The 22,547-nt window shown below is 34.4% G+C and overlaps 1 protein-coding gene across 4 annotated transcripts in view; it reads right to left on the bottom strand.

The window, feature by feature from the left end:
* Positions 1-20,641, bottom strand: part of LOC138698191 (protein 5NUC-like) — a 372,815-nt gene extending 352,174 nt beyond the window's left edge. For all 4 annotated transcript variants that reach the window (XM_069823952.1, XM_069823951.1, XM_069823945.1 and 1 more), the window contains exon 1: positions 20,489-20,641. The gene's annotated coding sequence lies outside the window, so the exon portion shown is untranslated. The remainder of the gene's footprint in view (positions 1-20,488) is intronic.
* Positions 20,642-22,547: the final 1,906 nt, after the last annotated feature.

Here is a 22,547-nt window from a genome sequence, read left to right as displayed (position 1 = left end):
TAAGAGATGCATTTAATAATTAGTATCAATATATGTAATTAGTAATAACTGCAACGGTGCTTTTTCATTTAATCATAAGATGAATAAAATTGAATGGTCATTAAATTAAACACTATTGCAAACACGTAGATAAAATAGTTAAAATCAACTGAAGGGGTGACAATGAAGTAATCCAAAGCCACACTTTTAACAAAAATTGTTTTGTGCCACTGCATTTCTTACACATATGGGAAAGCTACTAATAAAATATTGTAATAATTACTCAGCAAATGACATAACCTAATGACTCTAAACTTTTGTAAAAGTTTTTTAATTTCATTTTAATTGTTAGTTTTTAATATATATGCACTTACATTGTGTGTGTGTGCGTGTGTGTGTGTGTGTGTGTGTGTGTGTATAAATGCATTCATTAGATTAACGTTTATAATATTATAACTTGCAATTTTCTATTGTCTGTGATCATTAACACTTAATCTGAGGATTTCGTAAAACTCTATTTCAACGTTATTTAGTTGATCACGAAGGTATTTGTCTGTCAGTCGTGATCTAAATTTGATGTTTACTATTTTCATTGTTGAAAATAATTTTTCACAAACGTAAGTTGTAGCGAACATGACTTCAACAGAGTAAGCGAAAGAACGAAGCTTCAAATATTTATTTTTTGCCAAAGATTTGAAAAGTTCAACATTTGTCAAGTCCTTACATCTAGCTTTCATTTAACATCACATTGTAAATCTGTGAGTTTAAATTGAAGATCTAACCGCATTATTCGTACATCTGAAAAAAGGATCGACGTACAGAGATGATGATGATGATGATGATGATGATAATAATAATAATAATAATAATAATAATATTAATAATAATAATAATAATAATAATAATAACAACAACAACAACACTTAACCTTTTAATGTTTCATCAGTAACATGTAGTAACTTATAATGCCGTTTTATGTTACACAACCGTTATCCTAGTAATACTTGTGAACAAATCATACATTTAATATTCTCATCATATTGTCAGCAAAAAAAAAAAAAAAAAAAAAAAAAAATGCATCCTCCCATCCTACTTGAAACTTTCGTTTTTATAGAGGTACATGGTTTCGAGAGAGACATTGCGACGATACGCCACTCGCAGGTCAGAGACAAATACAAATGGAACGGAGTTTGACTCCTAGCCCGAGAGACTAAAAGTGTATGTTGCAACTTTGCAACATGTTTTCTTGAGAGAGAGTTTTTTTTTTTTGTATGCACAGTGTTGGGGATCTGAATGACGAGACAATATGAAGTGCGGTGTGTCATGCATATAGTACCATTATAATTCTTCTTACTCAACAGAAATATTTTGTCTTGCCGTTGATTTTCCTTCCAATTTTACTAGTTAATTGTTTTGGCTTGACGGCACCACTTCGAAAATTGGTGATGTAAATGAAGACAAATGAGTGTGTGCTGAGAGTTTTTAAAATTTGGATAGTGTTACCCATTGAGAGGAGGAAAGTGTCATATTAGTGTGATATTCACACCTATTGTTCCCCGAAGTAAAATATTTGCAAGTTTGTTTGTCATTCCTTTATTCATTAGATTTTGTAGATTCATTCATTACATGAGTTAATGAGTGAGAGGGTAGGGGGTTCTAGGTAGGAAGCAAGGAAAATGCACTGCGAGCCACTATGTGCTCGTGGGTCGCATTTTCGCCACGGCTTATGTAGACTAAGAATCGAACTCGCTCTCTTCTACACAACATGCAGAAGTCTTAGCGTCTGAGCTATTGAAACGACACGAAAGTTTTCCTTTCTGTGCTGAGTGTCGCTCTAGTCATGAAGGTCCATTGTCGATTTAACTACACGATTTATGTGTATATTAATCTTTTATTTACGTAATATTATCATATTCTTTGCAGTTTTTGAAGTGAATTTCGGAACGATGCTAGTAACAAACCAAACAGCATGAATTTAAGTAACTCAATATTCGTTATCTTGTGTATCAGTGCTCTGGTCTCCGATCATGCGCAGTGTTTTACAGCTGAGACGAATATTCAATCGTCTCATTCTTTTCCAGGGAAACTGTACCTAACCTAGCATTAAAATCCGAAACTAACTTAACCTACCTCGTCACAGATTCGCCTATACAAGGCTTAACAAAAGCCTGAACTACCCTATCCTAAGCTGTCACAGTTTCGTATATGCAAAGCTTAACAGAAGCCTAAACCTAACCTGTCACTAAAATCCTAAACTAACCTAACCTGTCACTATCCTATCCTAACCTAACCTATCAAACGATGAAAGAGTAGTGGAATGGAGACAAATTCTCTCCGGCACCGGGAATTTAAACTGAGATGATTCGATCCGACAGCGGGATGGGAATTCGGTGTGGCTTAGTGGATAAAGCATCAGCACGTAGAGCTGAAAACCCGGGTCCAAATCCCGGTGCCGGAGAGAATTTTTCTCCGTTCCACTACTCTTTCATCGTATGATGACGCAGAATATCTGCATGGAAACATCATATGTACTTCGGTACATTAAAATAATAAAAAATAATAATATAAATAATATAAAAATAATAATATATTAAAATAATAACCTATCAACGTTTCGTATATGCAAAGCATTATAAAAGCTTGAACTAATCTAACCTAACCTGTCACAGATTCGTTTATACAAGGCATAACAAAAGGCCTAAAGTATCCTAACCCAGCCTGTCACAGTTTCGTATATGCCTAACCTAAGCTGACATTAAAATCCTAAACTAACCTGTCACAGATTCGCCTATACACGGCATAAGAAAAACCTAAACTTTCCTAACCTGTCACAGTTTCGTATAAGTATAATAAAAGCCTAAACTAACCTAAACTGTCACAAATCCTAAACTAACCTACTTGTCACAGATTTGCCTATACAAGGAATAACAAAACCTTAAACTATCCTAACCTAACCTGTCACAGATAATTACGTAAGGTATAATAAAAGTCTAAACTAACCTAACCTGTACTAACACTCCATTTTCTTAACTCTACACACTTCCCTCAGATATTAAAACCAATCCGTGATCGTTGACTTCGTTACATTTGCTTCATTCGTCACTCTGCACCCCCTTATTGTTTGGTAGTAGGAAAACTTAACTGCAAAACCGTACATTAATTATAATAACTTTCTTGGACGACAATCTCGAACGATTGAAAAATGTGTTGTTTTTACAAATAAATAAACCGTATTCGACTCTCCTGTCAAATTGAGGATACAGCAATTCCCCACAAAGTGGACACTCCAATTTTGCGGGAAACAGACCTTTCTCCCGGGACCACAGTTGCGCTTCATCTTCAGTTTTAACAATGTTCAGCTTAGTAAGATTATGACGACCACCTACGGCTCCCGCTCGAACATTGCAAACTAGCGCGAAACGTTCGTAATATCACGTAAGTTATGTTGGTACGACAGGTAAGACTGCTCAAGGTGCATAGGCTATCCGCTATAGGAAGGGAAATCACACAACGCTCGTTGAACCTATTATTATTATTATTATTATTATTATTATTATTATTATTATTATTATTATTATTTGTTGCGTTGACCTCGACATCTTCTGCTATAAATATTTTATTTAAACCAAGATCATCACGGGACATAGCATTCAGAATTTACAAAACAAAAATATGGCATGCATTGGTTTATGCATTATAAAACTGTACATATTGAAAAGAAGCTTTTGTAAACGACGTTATCAGAATTGTGAACACCAATACCAGTCTAATGACGCAACTCTCAATACAAACGAAATAAAAAAAATCGGACCGACCCTTGTAGCTGATTTCAGAGCCTTGTTCACTCCAGAGCACGATAAACTGGTAACTAAGACTTTTCTGGTTCGAATCCTGCCTGGGAAGGAAACTTTTTTTTTGTTCCTTGTTCAAATTTATTTCCAATACTTTTCGATTGCTGGTAAAATTCATGTTCTGGGAATAATAAGTTAATTAAGTAGTAAAATATCGCTGCAATCAGGAAGTATTGGGAATAAATTTGAATAAGGAATAAAAAAAGTTTCCTTCCCAGGCAGAATTCGAACCACGAAAGTCTTGGTTACCAGTCTATCGAGCTCTGGAGTGAACAAGGCTTTGAAATCAGCTACAAGGGTCGGTTCGGTTTTTTTTTGCCACTACTGTACAGTGTCAAACCGGACGTGTTTGCTAAAATCCACAGCCGCAGAATAACATGGTTTGGTATGACGCCTCTTGGGAAATACAGGTGAAAAAGAGCACTGCGAGATGACTCGATTACGTTGCAATCTGTGGAGCAAGAACAATTCTGAACAGGCAAGAGTGGCAAATGCTAGTAGCCGAGGTCAAGACGCTCTTAGGTTGTGAATAACTATAGTGGTAAGGTCTAGGGACCGAATTTGTAGGTTTTACCTATTTTTTTCCTTGCTTCAGAACTCCTAATTTCTTCAATACTTTTTTCGAACCATGATCGTAGGAGTTTATATGTGAATTCTGTTCAACCTAAAAAAAACCTAAATTGAACCTTGCTTACTCACAAATGGCTTTTAAGGAAAGCGGAGATTCATTGCCCCCTCACATAAGCCCGCCATCGATCCCTATCCTGTGCAAGATTAATCCAGTCTCTATCATATACCACCTCCCTCAAATCCATTTTAATATTATCCTTCCATCTACGTCTCGGCCTCCCCAAAGGTCTTTTTTCCTCCGGCCTCCCAACTAGCACTCTATATGCATTTCTAGATTCGCTCATATGTCCTACATGCCCTGCCCATCTCAAATGTCTGGATTTAATGTTCCTAATTATATCAGGTGAAGAATACAATGCGTCCAGTTCTGCGTTGTGTAACTTTCTCCAGTCTCCTGTAACTTCATCCTTCTTAGCCCCAAATATTTCCTAAGAACCTTATTCTGAAACACCATTAAACTCTTCTCAACGTGGAGGAGATTGCCTCAATCCCTAAGGCATAATCTGTACTTAGCAGTGACATCTATGGCTCCCTTGTTGTTATCAAGGCACATTTCAGTGACCTTCCAAAATATATAGAGTACTTGGAATCTTCGTCTCTACAACAGTAAGATTCAATTGGTGTCATTGACTCGCTTCTACAGAAACGAGTACCAGACCCGTGGGTGAAGCAGTCATATTAAAACTGAAGAAAATTATGCAGAGGAATCCAGGGTTTAAAAAAAATGAAAAATGTGTGTTCCATTCTCCAAGGGGAAAGCTTCAATTGTCAGTTACCATGGGTACCTGCTGCAATGGCAGCGATGAAATTTGCATCTACGACGTCATGTGCTGTCAAAAGAACCATTTCGTCCTTCAAATGTATTTTGAGAGACAACAGAAAAAACTTTTCAGTCAAGAATCTTTAAAAATATTTGGTCATATTTTGCAACCAGGAACAGTACCAGTAGGCCTAATAAACAAAACATTTTTTGTTTATTTGTTTGTTTGTTACTTTTTAAACTAATTCTTGATCAAGTTTAAACAAATTTAATTCAAAAGTTTTGTGTGTACTATATCTTTTATCTATTGAAAATTGAAATTTATGTAGTTATATCAAGGCAAATTATATTAGATGAAATGTTAATTGTTACAATAATTTATTCAAACTACAAATAATGCTAAAGGGGAATGAACAAAAATTTCGAATCTTATAAATTTTGATAAATACTGTAGTTTGGTTCTTTAAAAGGTCAGTTTCGTTGTCCATGTTGCCTTAATAAATATATATTTATTTTTTAAGAAGAATACTGTAAGAATACATTTTTAACGATTTGGCAGTTTTTGCAACCCCTTTCACAGGTTGCACATAAAAAAAACATATTTCACCTACTATAAAAATCTAAAATGTTCTTAAAAACCTAAAAATCCGGTCCCTAGATAACATGGTTTGGTATGACGTCACAAAATCAAATACCTCTTGGGAAATCCAAGAGCACTGTGATATGACTCGATTACGTTGCAATCTGTGGAACAAAGAACAATCCTGAACAGGCAATAGTGGCAAATGCTAGTAGCCGAGGTCAAGGCGCTCTCAGGTTTTGAATGACTATAGTGATAAGGTAACTGAAATATCTATACGTTTTGCAAAAACGTAAAATTTTTTTCATCTGTATGACTTCAAGTTCGTTTTTAACAATAAATCGGGACTTCTACATTTACATTCCGACACCGCAATAGTAAAGTGAAAATGGCAGTGGAAAACCGAAAGGAATTCGAATAAAAAACCTGTCTCACATTTGCCGCCCTCTACACTATGAGAATTACAAAATGTTGGAAACTGAACCTCTGTTTCTATCGCTCAGTCGACTGAGCTAACATATATAACGCTGGAGCTCACAGTTCAAGGTTGCCATACGTACGACTGTAGTCGTACGCATACGATTATTTTGACTAATTGTACGAGATACGACCGAACTATGTCGTACGCAATTTGTACGACTATTTCACTGAAGGAAAAAAAAATGTTCTGGAACTTTAATGTTAGTTTATAATTAAAAGAAAATTGATGGTTAATCCGTCCCTTTTAGACAAGTTTTCTTCATGAAGTATATCCTGGACTAATATGAAAGAAACATACTTTAAAGGAAGGAAAATGCTTTGAAAATCGATCTGGTAAGTACTGTATGCTTGCCATGCAAGTCATAATTTGTCATCTTCAGCTGTAGGTTTCACATACACGGCGCGCTTATATCAAAGCATTCCTTCATTCATTCATAGCGTTCTGTCCAGGGGCAGGTCTTTCACTGCAAACCCAGCATTATCCAGTCTTTTCTATTTTCTGCTTTCCTCTTTGTCTCGTCATATGATTCATATATCTTCAATCATCTGATATCTTCTGCTGCATCAAAGTAATACAGGTTTAATTTTATTAACTTCCTTGTTCGTTTGACTAAGGAAGTCTTTTATCATTGAAATAGTACCGCAGTAGCATTAAAAACGCGCCGACATTATAGAGGTGTCGGGTTTGAGTCTACTGTAGATGAATTAATTTGATATAATTTTGAGCGCCGCATTGATTGATACTAAAATATCTGTGGCCAGATCAAATTTCTGCTGCCTTTAAATATAACAAAGCTGTCTAACCAAGCGGCATCGTGCACGTTTTACGACGATGACAGTATTGACGATGATGAAATTGGTGATGACTTGTTTCAATGCTGAATGTCATTGTGGATGTGAACAATAATTAATAGTATTCTTAATTAGAACTAAAATTTACTGGTAGACATAACCTAAGTTATATAAATATAAGTTTATTTTACGATTCTTTATGAACTGCGATGCTTATCTGGCGTCAATGACATGAAGGTGACAAAGCTAGCGAAATGACTCCAGCGTCGAAAGTTACCCAGCATTTGCTCTTAACGGGTCGAGGGAAAACTCCGGAAACAACCTCAACAACCAGGTAATTTGTGTCAACCAGGATTTGAACCCCGGCCTGCTTGTTTCACAGTCAGACATGCTAACCATTACTATACAACGGTGGACTAGAATTATATATATCAGGAAGCTGAGAAATGTACGACAATTTTATGCTGAAGCACGACAATTTTCATAGGGTGGTACGACGGTTCCAATTCCTGTATCTGGCAACCCTGTCACAGTTACGGAAAAGAGAAAAAAATATTCCCCTCAGCGCCAGGGATACGTAGTTAAGTAGAAAATAAATAAAACTGGAGTTCACACAGCGTGCATTGACATCTCTGAAATCCGACAGCGCTTCCCGCTTATCTAACGGTAACAGCATCCCTGGCACTGCTCTTATATTACCATTATTAACACTTTCAACTACTGAATTCTACAAATGAGAACAGGAGAGAAACACAAGGTCGAGAGAAACGCACGGTCACGACCTGCGAGGTAGGCGTCCACGTGGCGCAACGAGCACATGAAGGGTACACAAAACACATTTTTCTTTCCGTAATGAATGTGAAGCTTTGAAGAAAATCAAATGCGTGAAGGAAGTAATTTTCTTTACTGATAAATTGAAGGACTAGGGAAAAATCCTTCCCGCTGTGGCCATGGCACGTAGGCCTATATGCAGATATAGCCTACTGTTATCAAGTCAAGGTGCCAGGTTATGTTAAATTATAACTTAAATGACGATTGATATCCAGTCTTACCTCACAACCCAGAAGGAAGTCCAAAATCGTCATTTTGATATATAGTAAGATGAATGTTCCAATTTGCACACAGCTTTATGACTCACTTCCTTTGAATGTCGAAAAATACTGTATATGCAACTACACATCCCTGCAATTCGGAAGTACCAACATGAAAACGAGCATAAAGTTCTATAGTCTATGTGAAATAACCATAACTAAAAATGTTTTGTGGCTTACTTCCTTTTACCTTCTGACGCAAGCAGTATTTCATTACATTTCCCTTTAAATTATAAGTTTTTCGTATTGAAATTTTATTAAATTCTCTCTTTATGGCTACCAGCTTTAGTCTCTTCCCCTTCCCCTCTCCCTTGCCCTCTCCTTCTCACTCAATAAACAATGTGTTTAAAGATATGGTTATATTACTTTCAAATGTTTTTCGGTATATTCACACAATGCACGTTTCTATTGCGTGTCTAAGGGGTGGGCTGTAAAACAGGTCGCTGTTGTCGATCTGTTACAGTAATCAGTTTGAGTTATAATATTACACAACTGCAACTAACCCGCATAATGTCGCTAGCAATTTATTACTCTACAACTTCAGCTTTCACACCTTGACAAATGATAATCCGGATTCAGAGGAGATCGCGCAACTTCCGTTTTTAATGTTAGGTATCGATTCCATTATCGTCATCATTTTTATTATCATCAGCATCTTCATTATCATTAAAAATAATACCAAATTCCCATCTCCCGCAGGTTTCCAGGACTGATGTTAAGGCTGGTTCACAATAAACCGGGAACGAAAACTACGAGAACGAGAATGGAAATATTGTTAAAATAAATGTATTTAAATGTGAGCATTCACAATATTTTAACATAAATGTATTTAAATGTGAACATTCACAATTATTAACTATTGTGAATGCTCAGATTTAAATACATTTATTTTAACATTACTTCCGTTCTCGTTGTAGTTTCCGTTCCCGGTTTATTGTGAACCAGCCTTTACATGCGCTGTGTGATCGTCAAGAATTATACAAAACTGGTGATTAGAGCTCTCTGAATATTACGTATAATCCCTGAACACGTATTCAAGACAACTTTTATCAACTTCATTATGCTGCCATCTAGAGACTGCAAAAGAAGTCACGTTATAACCCTGATGGAATTACATGGAGTAATAGCTTGCAACTGTACTTCCATCTAGAGGTCAGTACCAAAAAATTAATTTTCGACAGTGGCAGTCCTGGTGGTTGTTCTCTTTTATATGTTGCCATTTCATAACGTGGAAATGACCAATCTGATATATGTGATAAGGAGTATAATCATCAGTTATTTTGGATTCTTTCGTAGCAGATTGCAGCTAGCAGATGATAACGATATTCCCCACGCCAGTAAACACTTTTTATCATGCCGTAGCTCCTATTATATTCAATCGCGCTGTAATTCTTTTTAATAATAGGTCAATGTCTAAGGAAAGCACAGAAAAAAATTCGAAATCAAAATCTGTTCTTGAAAAGTATGAAATAAAATACTAAATTCGAAGTGATCCGTTCAAAATGGATATTTATATCTTCAAAAGTTGGTAAGCGGCACACTTTTATTTTACACTTCAGATGAGCGGTCGGAGAGAGATAAATGTTAAACAGTGGCGGCTCGTGAATTATGGATTGGGGGCGCTGCAGTAGATTTTGGTATATACAAATTTCACTTCAATCTTCTCCGCAAGGATAAGTTGAGAAAAATTAATATTCTGTAATTCACACACACTCATGCTTGCACATTTGCACTGGTTAAGTTACGGTACTAAGATATCACACCAAAGCAACACTCGGATATACTGATGGTCAACAATTTTCTAAAACTGGAAAGAGGTCTCTTTCGTATTTTACATGCTATATCAAAAGGATTCTACTCGCGCAAACATTTTGAGTTAAGAAGGCTGGATATATAATAATAAGGCAAAAGAGGATATTAATTTCGTTATATTAACTCGATAAGATTCTGCAACAAGTATGTGGAGAGAAAATAAACATTTTGTCATTAAGTTTCAAAGGAATAAAGAATCCATTTGACGCAGCATTACAATAGCTGTGTGGGAGGGAAGGAAAGATCTTCCCTTGTAGCCTTGTAGCCACTGCAGCGAAATATGGGTTTTAAACAGCGGCAGTTTCCCTCTGCCTCCCTTCACCTCTCTACCCTCTGACCAAGCAAGACACACACTATGAGCTGTCCCACCCTGCAGATCCCATGACGATTTTTAATGCAGCGTCAATTCCAATAGTCAATGCGTAAAAATATTATGCATCAGATAATAGTACATATTCCCGGCCAGATAAAATATAAAGCAATTTACTTAAGAAATGCTATAAAAAATTATTCTACAAATTAAAATTAAAATTATTTTTATTTTCTTGACAAAGCAGGGAGTCCTGCAGCTCCGCAGCTCTATGGGCGAGCCGCCCCTGTTAACAAACAATGTAAATTTCTTTTAAAAGTTGTCGCTGCTCAAAATCTTTACTGGTTTCCGTGTTACGGAGAGTTAAACGAGAGTTTTCGCTTGGTGGAGGACTCAAGACTCAACTTTTTCTCTGTTAAAAGAAAGAACGGCGATTTCTTACAGAAATCTTCGCGCTGACTTCAAATCTGTTTACACAATGTTTCCATCGCTTAAGGTTTTTGAGTTTATCGTGGGTTTTTAAATGTAATTAAAATATTCAAGAGAACTCTGTAGGTCTGTTAAGATCTGTCTAAACTTCATGCATACGAAAGCTGAGGTATAAGAAAGTGACTGAGAACTTACTCATTTCATCACAATCGTGTGAGATTTGTCTTAGATGACGTAATAGCAACCGGATTTTATGCATACGAATTTGAGACACATCAATACGTATCTGCCACTGTATTGAGCAGTAGATGGAACCACATGTTTGTCCTTCTCAAAGTAAAGCAAGTTTGGAAAAGCTAGAAGATGGAATGCAAGAAGAGTGTAAACAAATTTACTAAAGAAATATGCGAGGTGTACCTAAAATCTGGGTGCAGCCAAGGACAGAATTTGAAACTTTTCAATCGACCACCTTAAATTCTGAACCAAGTTGGTCAAAAGTTGAAGAAACAGTCCAGTATGCAATTAAAAAAAGAGATTAGCACAGATGATGTTAACCGTTTGATCAGTTTCTGACTCTTCAGAAATACGTGATTTAACAGAAATAAGATCTACTGTTCACAAGTATTCCAGTTCAGAAAAAATGGGCCAGCTATTTCAATGGCAGCACTGATATAGACTACATTTTCAGTTCTCGACCACAATGCAAATGTTGAAATAATTCGTAAAATGGGAAAGAATAAATCGACGAAGACGGCGGAGAAAGGGGAAGTTGAAAAGAAGATGAAAGAGAAAGAAACAGACAATACCATTAGCAACAATGAAAATGAGATAGTAATAAATGAACAAGAAATCAGCAACGGGCAAGTTATTTCAGAAATAAGAAGCATGTTTGAAAATTTCAAGCTATCTATACAAGGAGAAGTAAAACTCCATTTCGTCTAAATTCGACTCTTTCTATCAAGACCTCTCTCCAATACAGAAGAACTGAAGGCAGCACAAAAAGAAATAAAAGGCCTCAAGTATGAAAACGACAATTTGTATTACGAAATAAACGAAATCCAGCAATAGTCAAGAAGAGACAATGTAATAATATTCGGAATTCCTGAAGCGAGATCTGAAAAAAATTACGAAGTAGCGAACCGAATTTCTGATTCAATTGGAGCCTTAAATTTAGTCAATGATGTCAGCGTGGCCCACAGATTACCATCAGGATCACCGGGGAAAGACAGACCTATTGTCATCCGATTCTCCAAAAGGTGCAGCCGGGATGCTTGGCTTCAGTGCTATAAGGTGGAGTCGAAGAAGAAAGGTGATGGTCCGGGAATCCCTCTACAACGGCTTCCAAACCATGCGGGACTAGGGAGATTCACTGCAGCAGACCATTTGACCGTGGCTACCAGAGATCTGCTGCGTAAAACCAGGGACATCGCCAAGATGAAGGGATACAAGTTTGTATGGACCAAGGATTGTAATATCTTTATACGTGAAAATGAAAGCAGTTCTGTAAGTAAAATAAATTCAGTCTCTGACTTAAAAAGACTGAATTCAGTACCCAATAATAATTACAATTCACAAATAAATTTAAAAAACTGTCATGCTAATTGTAATAATGCTTTATAATATTACTTGCAATAATGGAAGTAAATGGGCATTTAGAACAACTTAATTTATACTGTGACAATAATGATTTAAAACAGCTGTCTTTAACGATATCACCTCTTGCAACAATTACATTTGTAACTCGTTTCATGATTTCAAATTTATTCATTTAAACATACGTAGCATAAACAGAAATTTCCTGGAATTATGTGCATTATTACAAAGCTTCACTCATGATTTTGACATTGTCATTTTAACGGAAACATGGTGTTATCACGTTTTTGGCTATGATATTAATGGATACAATAAATTGGTAAAAGTTAGTAAATACAATAAATGCGATGGAATAGTAATATACTTTAAAAATAGCATTGATATTAGTGTAATAGAAGCTGAAATTGGGCACTGTAATTCATTTCATTTTAAGATTAAGCTTGATAAGAGTGAAATTTTTTTCACCGCCATTTATAGATCCCCTAAAAACAATAAAAATGATTTCATAGACAATTTAGAGCAGTATTTATCCAATTTAGAAGGTTGTCACAACCATATTATTGTTGGAGACATAAATATAGACATATTAGAAAATAGTATAGATTTAATTGGCAGTAAATATATAAATGTTCTCCATGAATATGGTTTTGTAAAATATTTAAATGCCATCACTAGGCCTTCAATAATTTCTGGCACATGCATCGACCGTATATTTCTAAAAACTCAAAATAATTGGAGCTTCATACCTAGCGTTCTATCTAGTGCTATTACTGATCATTATATTGTTTTTGGTTTATTAAAAATGTCTAACAATGAATACAATTCCAGGCCGTCTGTTACTCTCTCATCACAAAATATTCAACAAATTAATTATCCTGATTTGATTACAGATTTTCTAAAAGAAACCTGGGAATCGGTCTATAATTGTAATGATGCCAATGCCTGTTTTCGAATTTTCTACAATTTAATCATAAAGTATATATCTAAAAATACTATTATAAACAGTAATCTGAAAATTTCTAATAAATCCAAGAAAATAAAACCCTGGATCACGGCCGGCATTATTAATTCTATTCGTACAAGAGGCAAACTTGCTTTAAAAGTTAAAAAGAATCCAAGTAACGTACAACTAAAAAATTACTACAGAGCATATAGAAATATGTTAACTCTTATCATTCGAAAAACGAAAATTAAATATTATGAATCCAAATTTGATAGATACAAAAATGAACGTAAAAAATTCTGGCAAGTTATAAATGAAGCTACAGATGTAAATGTACAAAATAAACAGCCAATCAAGGAGTTAAAAAACGATAAGGGTGAAATATTAAATTGCAAAAAAGAGATTGCAAACGAATTTAATAATTATTTTTCAGAGATAGGACACAAAGTTACTTCTAACATTAATACGTCAAATTTTAACTCTTCTCTACAAAATGAGACACAAGATGAACATTTACCTTCCTCCATGTTTCTTTTCCCTGTAACTGAAGATGAAATTATTATTTTGGTTAAGAAATTAAAAAATAATGTTGCTCCTGGTATAGATGGAATTAAGAATAATACTTTCAAAATTATTATCATATTTTTAACTTATGTTTTGTGCAAGGTATATTCCCAGATGTTTTGAAATGTGCTATAGTAATTCCAATATACAAATCTGGAGATAAAAATAATTTAAATAACTGTAGACCTATTATCTTTACTTCCAACGTTTTCCAAATTGCTTGAAAATTGTTTTAAAGAATAGATTAATAAATTATTTATAAAAACATAAAATCCTCTCTAAAAATCAGTTTGGTTTCCGCAATAATATTTCTACTGATGATGATCTTATTAATGTTACTGGAAAAATTATCAATGAACTAGATATCGGAAACAAATGTTTGGGTATTTTCTTGGCTCTACGGAAAGCTTTCGACACTATCAAACATAATTTACTTTTGGACAAACTACATACTATTGGAGTGAGAGATATAGTTTTAAAATTATTCCAATCATATTTTAGTAACAGAAGGCAAATGACCAAAATTGAAGATCAATTTAGTGAATACAAATATATTGATATAGGTGTACCGCAAGGAACAATTTTGAGACCTATTTTATTTCTAATATATGTTAATGATCTGCTAAATATAAATTTAGAAAAATTTAATGGATCTATATATTCATATGCGGATGATACAGTAGTTATTTTCAGTGGTTTTTCCTTGGCAAGAAGCATATAGAAATGCTAATATAGGTGCTAATATTGTTAAAAAAATGGCTTAATTCCAACTTCCTTTCTTTAAATATATCTAAATCAACTTTAGTTCCTTTTACATTAACAGCTGCCAGTGTTCAAAATTTAAAATTTTGCGATAAATATAGACTAATAATACACAGTGAAAATTGTTTAGATCCCAAAAGTTATAAATGTCCACCACTGAAAGAAGCCACGTATGTCAAATATCTGGATATCATTATTGATCAGAATTTAAAATAACCTCATCACATTACTTATCTTTGTAAGAGGCTTCGTAAAACAATTTATAAATTCGTTAATCTTCGATGCTACTTACCCATTAGAATTCTAGAAAATGTTTATTTGGCCATTATTCAGTCTATCATTCAATATGGTATAATTGTTTGGGGTGGAAGTACAAAAATTAATCTTAGTCCGTTAAATTTACTACAAAAACGAATAATTAAAATTTGTTTGAAGAAACGCTTCGATTATCCAACTAAATTAATTTATTCTGAATTTAATGTATTTAATATTGAACAAATTTATAAGTATTCGCTGTTAAAATTTTATCATAAAAATCGTAATAAGTTTGTATTACAGACACATAATTATGACACAAGACGAAATATTAATTTAACATTAGTAGAACCTAAATGTCTCACATCTGCTGGTCTAAAGCATAGCATTAATTTTGGCCCTCGGTTGTACAATGCTTCAACTAAATTACACCCAGAACTTCTAACATGTAACCCACTAACATATAACAAGAAAATTAGAAACGTGTTAATATCTTCAATTTGATTAAATAAATTTATAGCCTATGTGTATGAATTAATCAACCTATATTATATTTGTATTCTATAATCACACACAGAGAGAGAGAGAGAGAGAGAGAGAGAGAGAGGGAGGGAGGGAGGGAGGGAGGGAGGGAGAGAGGGAGAGAGGGAGAGAGAGAGATATATAGTCCTACTTTTCACGTGCGATATTATTCTTCTCTAGTTTTAATATTATATTATATAATTCCATTGCCGCTGTAATTTAAATTTTAGTTCCCATTTTATTTTACTTATTTATTTTTATTATTATTATTTTTTATTTTCTATATTTCTCTTATATTAATATTGTATTATATAATTTCTGTAACTGTAATTTTAATTCTATTTCCTATTTTATTTTATTTTATTTTATATTCTCTTATAGGCCTATTAATATTATATCTGAACTGCGACCGAACACGAGCGCTGCTCATTCGGTCTCAAATTTTGTTAATACTACTGTATCTCCTGTTTTATATTGTTTGTATTATTTTATTTATATTTCTCTTGTTTCTTTGTAATTATATTCTTTATTCTGTATATTTAAATTTAAATAAATTAATTAAATTAAATAAATTTAAATAAATAAATCAAATTAAATTAAATTAAATTACAGTGGACGTAGGGGGCGCAACAAACTGAATGCTGAGTCCGTTAAAGGGATTGGGGGATGAAATACTCAACTTGTAATGAATTTTATGATTACGTTAATAAAGAGAAAAAATCTTCTCAACAAGATTGATTCATCACAAAGAGTACAATTCAAAATTGTGACAAATATGCCTATTCCACAGCACCGTAATATAATTTTCAGGAACATTAATATAATTTTTATAGTTTACAATTTAGAAGCACTTTAACATGTTAGGAATTTAGAAGTACTCCTCGATTGAATTAGCAGAGCTAAAATAGTAATTTTCAAATTTGTAGGTTAGGCATTTTTGACTCCATGTCACTCGATTAACCTTTACAGTGCCATAGTTAATAATAGCCACAATTTCAATTTTTTTAATCTGAAAATCAGCATGAGCAAAACTGATTACACGAAATCATTCTTCCAAGTGTGGTGAATGCCTCAGGATTTTTTCAGTCATCTGTCAGCAAAAATATGGTGAGTGAAGTAGTTTTTCTAATTATATGCAAAATTTGGTAAAGGAAAATAGCTCGATATTTTTCATTCATGCTTCTGTATACCTACAGTTGTTCAGTTAACTATCCGAAGACAGATCTGAACCTCACGAGTGGTACCAACAAGGAACCACTTATGAGGCAATTAGGCCAGGAGATAAGGGGGTAGTGTGGCTAGTTCCTTATAGCTACATATTACACTAATCAACTTCAGATGCATACAAACAACTCTTCTTCGTCTAACCCTAGATCATATATGTAACATATATAATCTAGGGTCTAACACACAGTCTAGCAGTAGCGGCCCAGTGATAGAAATCCTCGGTGAGGCCAGAAGCAACTAGTTTAAGTGCCACCGATAGGAAATGTTTATTTATGATATTAATTATTATTATTATTATTATTACATTATTAATATTATTACTGTATTATTATATTATTATTATTATTAGTCTTATTATTAGCCTAATATTAATGAAAAATAATAATTTCACTCACCAAATGAGCTGTTATGCTGTGAGTTTCAGTGATTGTTTCCGGGTGATGAAGCAACCCATATTCTGTGTTGAAATTCCCCTTTCTTTCTTTTATTTTTATTCTTTTCCCTTGATAGCAACAAACAAGGCCAACAGAGAAATTTATTTTACAGCACATTACCACTTAACCATTTATGTTGTCCATACCAGGATGCAATAGAAACTCGCGTTTTAAGATTATCTGTCAGAAAAATTGTCAGCGATGTCTTAGGTATCTCAGTAGACTCACTCTTTATTTAAAACTTCCTTTCTTGCAATATTATTTCTTCTCGAAAAAGGACATTCTAACAATGAATTAACTACACCAGCATTGTTTCTCGCATTTGTTTCTGTTTATATTTTCTCGAAATACATAACATTGGCCCAGATTCACTACTGTACTACAAAGTACAATAGTACAACACCCTAGCTTAAGTCATAAACTAAAACATAAGGGGAGGGAATAGTGTAGGTCTCTGCCTGCCAAAGAGCTGAAATTTGTGTTATTTATGGCCTATTTAGGAAGACAAGTCACCACTGCTATTCCCACCCCACACTACCCTTGAGGCCGGCCCATGGATGGAGGAGTGAAACCTGACCAGGCCACGAGGCCAGACGAATTGTGCCTCAGCTACACCGTTTTAAGCGCAAGCTCAAGGCCCGCGAAAATACAGGAAATTCAGAAGCCAGACCTGGTACGAGCGATCCTGGCCTCAGGAACAAATTTTACTGCAAAACAGATCTATATAAATCACAAGCCAAACTCGGCACGAGCGATCCTGGCCTCAGGAGCAAATTTTACTGCAAAACAGGTCTATATACATCACAAAGTTTTCAAATGCTTCTACAGCGATATATGCTTCATTCAAATAACTAATACATTATATGAAAACACAAAATTTGATTTCAGTTAAGCCAAGTGACTAAGGCCCCGCCTCACTTGCCTCAGTCAATCAGCCGCCACTGCAGTCTAGTGAGATGTACCGCCTGAGGTACGGTATAAAGTGTTGACACTAAAATGAACTGTATTGTAATTGTATTGATTTTACGTTAACTGCATTTTTAATTATTTCTTTTGTTTTACAGATAAGATAAACGACCTTTACGAAAAAAATTGCCCAGCTTTAGTCCTACTTAATTAATCAATTTGTCCTGTTTTCACCCATGATGAGCATCTAATAACCCTAGTCAAACCAAGGGTTAAGGGAAAACTTCGGAAAAACCTCAACCAAGTAACTTTGCCCTGACCGGGGTTCGAACCCGGGCCACCTGGTTTCGCGGTCAGACGCGCTAGCCGTTACTCCACAGGTGTGGACACTATCAACAATAAATCAACTTCCAAAGAAAGTAAAGAATAAAAACACTGTATAATAATACCTAATACATACTATAGTACTATCGTTTTCATTTCAATGGAACCCGATAGGAAGCGCCAGGTGCCGATGACAACATTCGACATAGGTTAGACAAGATCTTAAAAAATGAATAAGGAATTTTAAAAATAATTTTATAGAAATGAGCAAAAATTGCATTTTTTTTCTGGGACAAATGTAACTCGACACACCATTAAAATCCAGAACAATCCTGGGAAATCCAAGACGCCTGGCAACCCTGAACTGAAATGCGGATATTCATTATAAAAACTGGACATTTCATTTCAAATCGATGATGTTTATTTTACGACGACACTAGACGACCTGGGATCTTTTCGAGCAGCTATAACAAAGACGTGTGCAGGAAAATAAGAGCTAGATTCAAACAATGTGGTGTCTGAAATATTTAGCCAAGCAAAGAAATAGGAAATAAATTAATTCAACAGCCTAAGCCTCAGAACACATATCAATAGAAAGTAAACCGCTTATTATTACAATCTCCGACGGCGATTTTTTTTTATTTGGTATTTAGTATGATAACCATAACATCTTAGCTGCAATGATCAATATTGTGAAGCTAAAACGTCATTTGTTATAGCAAGTATTTGAAATATCGTATTTTATAGGTTTTATTAGTTTCATCAGTTAGTTTTATTCGTGATATATTTCTAACAAATGCAACTCGTAATTCTGAATTTCTCACTAAGAAACTCGCGGACATAACGGTAAGTTCAAAATCTCTCATGCCACTGTGTAATTATGATAATGGATGGGGAAACAGTGGAAATAACAAAGTACTCTGATAAAATTGTAAGTCTACGCAGTAATTTTGTCCAACAGTGCTCATATGATGTGCTCGTCAAAAATGGACTTAATAACGGCTGAAACTAGACACTCATTTAACCACGGTCAGCACCACATCGGTCCTCCTCCACATTACAGGACACCACAATGGCAAGGACCAAACATAACTAGATCAACTAACAAAAATCATGTATCCAGTACATCTGTATCAATACGAAACATGTAAATTAAACCATATTGTATAACATATCCTGATTCGCTTACGTCATTGTACATATGTAGCAGTTGATATAGAACACTGTTCGTAATTATTTCAATGCAATGTGCCACACTATTTAATATTAATATGCAATGCAGAACTTACATTAAATGATAGTAGATAATCAATCATGCGCAATAGAATCTAAAAACAATAATGCACGCTGTATTAACATAGCAACATAGTACTTACGTTGAAGGTCATTCTAAGAAGAACTGGTATCATGGTACCGCAACAAAAATTAAACACAATTTAAAATAGTTGTATGACTATAAAAAATACATTTTTCAGATACTTCACTAGAACGAACTTATTATGAACTTTACTCTAATATTATTCACTTAAATGCAGTTTGCATTATTCGTCATTCAATGTTTGCCTTAGAGGTTTATAAAATGAAACAACAGGCAGGGCCAAGGTTAAGTCAACACTTCATCAATTAACAACGGAGAATATTGATTTGACTCTGTAAGAAGTAAACAATACACTAACACACCATTGTTTAAACTAATAGGCCTATTTGTCAATGAAGGTCAGACGAATGAGCACGGAAGTTTAACTCACATTTACCTGTTCATTTGGTGAAAATCTTTACGTATGTTTGTAGGCCTATATCGGTGAAGATTAAACTCTACGTGTCTGCAGTATAATTTACACTTTATAAGAATTCCACACAAGTTTAATACTACCAACCTACTCTAATGTAGTCTTTCTACAAGATCACAATATGTCTATTGTTAACCTATTTCCTTCGGTTTTTCCTTTTAATGTTCTTAACTGCTTATGCTGTTACAAGCACACCATAACCGAACCCGTAAATATCATAAATGCATCACAAGTCTTACGGTTTCATAAAAAATTGCACTTGCCTGGTATCACGCTTCAAGACAATATTCAGTTGACGTCGCGGCACTAGGCCTAGGTACACAAAAATAACACGTAGCACTTTATATTTCTACAAGACAACTGCATGAACGCACAAAATGTAAAACACCAGCATAACGCGGAGGAAAACGCACCACTCGTAACCTACTTTGATGTAAAAATCAATTGCACTTACCTTTCCACTCTCTAACGGACTGACCACTTCGTGTTTCCATCCGCACGCCACAGAAACAACTGGCCTGTGCTTCTCATGAGCTCATGCAATGCAGGAAAAGGTACAAGGAAACAGGTCCGCGAGCGAGCTTCTCCCTCCTACACAGCTGAAGGCTGGCAGTTAACCTTCCATTTGATAATACGGCACACATATTGTGCAACGTGAGTGCACAGAAAGAACACGAACTATCCCACCGTCGCTATTCTTATTCTATCAGGAAACACACAACAGTAATTCGTACTATGTGTTGAATGGCGCAGTAGAGAGATTTCTTATATTTTAAATACATGTGAAAAGAAAACATTTTTATTTACATTTGACAGTTTAATGACAATCAGGACTAGAAGGGCTTAAGACTCTTGATTATATCTGTAGATACTAGCAAAATGAAAGTTAATGGGCTGGTTTTCTATCAATAGGTTTACATAATTCAGTCCTCATTGCTTATACTACATTTTAAAAATTTACATACATAGGTACACATCTGTGGAGTAACGGTTAGCGCATCTGCCCGCGAAACCAGGTGGTCGGGGTTCGATTCCCGGTGGAATCAGGTAACTAAAACAAGTAGGGTACGGTATAACACATATAGACGAAAGCGACTTACTTCATTCTCTTCTTGTAGAATATGGTGATTACATTTTAAATAACAATGGTGTACTTTAAATGTCATTAATTTTATTGCAATGTGCAACTGTTTACTTCACAGAGTTTCGAATATGCAGGGTTTTTTCAAGAACACTATTCAGTTTCAGTTTAACTCTTTTATTGTTACCAACAGCTGATCGTATAGAATTTAAAGTTATTTCATAACATGATGGTAAATATTGTGTACGTATGGTTGTTGAAGTCGGCAATTTTCTAAACGTATACTTTTCAATGAATTAAAATGTGGATTCTCAAGTTTATTGAATGGAATATTCGCACATATCAGCATAAGACACAAAGTCAAAAAAAGGAGACTGATCCGAAATGAAATCACTAAACATTTTCATATGTTCGATGTGTCTTTTAAAGTCGCAATGTTTTTATAAATTATGACACTTATTAACTTTTATGTCCAACTTACACACTTTACACCATATATATTTTCGTCCTTGACTGAAAAATAATCAACTCCAATGTCTTTTACAAGCACAGGCAAAGTAGATTTTATTGGTGGAATTTTAATACATCTTCAGAGTAGCCTACCTTTGCTCATAAAATCTGAACTCCTTACGAAACGTTTACTTTTTAAACAGAAAATAGGCGTGTTGTGTCGAAACAATCTATTTATAATTAACCTCACATCCATTAAACTTTCAACGAACAGAGCTCCCTTCACACGACGTGTTTCATTTTGCATACTAACCTGAAGGTACTTCAGTAAAGTAAATAGCTAACGTCATCCTATAGCCAGTGTTCCTTAATCCTGTAGCTGCCTCTAGGCAATGTTATGATGTCCGAACTTCTTATCAGAGGAACTTACTTTAAAAAGTTACTGTATCTCTATTCTTATCAATTTTACAAGACAAACAAAAAAGCTAATACCTCAAAAAGCAATAGCCTTATATTGTAAGAACAAAAAACAAAGGGATAGCTTTCTGTAGGATACAAAGATATATGAATTTCAAGACGATTCCATCTCTTACTTGAGTTCTGTTAGAAAAAACGTATGGATTTATAAGTTTTGAAAATAAACATTGGATTTATTAACTTTTGAAAAGCAAGGATTGGGAGTTATTAACATTTGAAAAACAAGGATTGGAATTTATTAATTTTTTAAAAACAAGGATTGAGATTTATTAACTTTTGAAAAACAAGGATTGAAATTTATTAACTTTTGAAAAACCAGGATTGGAATTTATTAACTTTTCAAAAACAAGGGTTGAGATTTATTAACTTTTGAAAAACAAGGATTGAGATTTATTAACTTTTGAAAAACAAGGATTAGGATTTATTAGCTTTCGAAAAACAAGGATTGGGATTTATTAACTTTTGAAAAACAAGGATTGGGATGTATTAACTTTTGATAGAATGG

This window comes from Periplaneta americana, chromosome 4 (genome assembly GCF_040183065.1).
Source record: "Periplaneta americana isolate PAMFEO1 chromosome 4, P.americana_PAMFEO1_priV1, whole genome shotgun sequence".
Lineage (NCBI taxonomy): Eukaryota > Metazoa > Arthropoda > Insecta > Blattodea > Blattidae > Periplaneta > Periplaneta americana.
This window is presented reverse-complemented; position numbering and strand designations above follow the sequence as displayed.